The following is a 2,174-nucleotide window of genomic DNA, read 5'->3' as shown; positions in this document are numbered from 1 at the left end:
TTTCCTTTTATATTGAGCATGGGTTCCCCATTAGGGCTGAAAAGAAATAAACACATAGGATGTTCCTCATTGGGTAGTCAATGACCCACTTGGACTGCTAACATGGATTTATCATTTCCATGTCATCCCCCATTTGTTTCCAAATTCGCTACTCCCACATGGTTTAGCATAAATGTCTGAAATTTTACCACATAACTCAATTAAATATACAATTAAGATCGATTTATGCCAAATCATATTTATTTCACATTGGACCGCAATAAACGATTTCATGCTCACTAAGTAGAATAAATGAGGCTATAAATGAGAAAATGGTGAATAAGAGTGCAATATTAACTCCAAAAACACTTGATATGACTCTACTTTTAGATAGTTATCACTTTGTCCTCATTCACATGCATCCTAGGAAAATTTCTAAAAGGTCTCCCAACATATAATTGCTCCGAGTAAAGCATGCTTAACCATGTGGTCCTATGATTGAGCTACCATAAAGGAAGGTGCTCCTTGGTTGTATAGGTAGTGACTTTTAAGTCTTTTAAACATTTCTTAGCCATCTTATCCTCACGGTCGCTCTTATAAGGATGTGATCTTAGGTGATTCATATACCCATACTCAGAAGTCACACTTATTCACATAGTATTGTTTTTTCATAAATTACTTTTTCAACCAAATTTAATAAATTCAAAGTAAAAAAGAAAAAAAAAAGTAAAATAAAATGGAATTTGAGATAAATTGACAAGAATATTACTTTAACATCTTTTTTAATTATTATATGGATAAATATATTTTTGTTCTAATAATTGTAATATTATATATATTACATAAATTTAGTAGTTAATCAATTGATTTTTGTCTGAGCTTTTTTATTTATTATTATTTTAATCAAACTAATATGTTTTTCTTGACAAACAAAATGTTAGTTAATATGTAAGGAACGTTGGAAAGAGAAAAATAAAATTTAACAAATGTGAAATAGAAGTTTTAGTCCTAAAAAGTATACGTAGTTGAATAACAATCATTCTATTTTGAGTACAAGATCTACTAATTTTGCTACGACATAGCAATATAGCATAACGTGGGACATCCGATCCCTTCAAAATCTTTTTTTTCAGAACATGCCCACTAGTAGATTCATTGAAAAAGATGGGCTCTGTGGTGGACCTCTTGACAACTGCAATGGAGATTCATCGTCTCCATCTTTTAAGGTAGGTGGAATTTCTATCGTTCTAATTATGATCATCTTATATTGCACGAGACATCCATTCGAAATGGAGCAAAACAAGGAAAGAAAATCTATGGATTCGGATGTCTATTTCCCACCTAAGGAAAGAATTTCTTCCCAAGATCTAATTGAGGCCACTATTACTTTTCACGAGATATGTGCTTATGGCGGAACTGTATACAAGGCAATGATGCATTCTAGATAGGCCATTACTGTCAAGAAGTTAACATGAAACAGGGAAGGGAGTAACATCGATAATATGAAAGAACCTGTAAAGTATTTTCAGAGTTTGTAGTATATGAGGTAGTGGTTATGTTACCCAACTATTGCTTAAATTTTGCATTTGTTCTAGGATTCAATAAAGTATTCTCTGTATAGTTTTTGAAAGGAGCTATATTGTTCTTGATTCTCAATCTTGTAAGTTTCTAAGGTTCATAACTCCTTATGGCATAAGTTATAACATGCATTCGTAAACATATGAATACATCGTAATAACGAACATGGGTTGTTCTAGAAGGTCTTACATTCATAATGAATTCCTTAGAGGATTCTAGAAGGGTCTTGACTTTTGTGTCTTGAGGTGTTTCCTTTAGGTGTTTCTTTGGTCCTAACTTGCTTTAGGTTCCAAGCTTGCTCTAATCAACTTGAACCATTGAACATAACTCCTTGTCCTTACAAATAGGCCTTAAAAGAAGTAGCCAGTCATTTGGAGCACATATAGACCTTGAATTTAAATAAGTAGTCCTAGGGGCATTTTGGTCATTTTATCTCTAATTCTTGGTTTTGCTAATCAACGTGTTCCAATAACTTTCAAACATCTTCACATCTTCAGACATCACATAAAAAGGTCTACCACATAATTTAATAGCATTTGGAGGTCTTTTAGGTCATGAACCATAGTTAGATATCCTTAGGGGTAATATAGTTTTGCACCATTTCTTTGTTTACCTAC

The sequence above is a fragment of the Cucurbita pepo genome, chromosome 11 (genome assembly GCF_057944985.1).
Source record: "Cucurbita pepo subsp. pepo isolate OVF chromosome 11, ASM5794498v1, whole genome shotgun sequence".
In the NCBI taxonomy this organism is placed as follows: Eukaryota; Viridiplantae; Streptophyta; class Magnoliopsida; order Cucurbitales; family Cucurbitaceae; genus Cucurbita; species Cucurbita pepo.
This window is presented reverse-complemented; position numbering follows the sequence as displayed.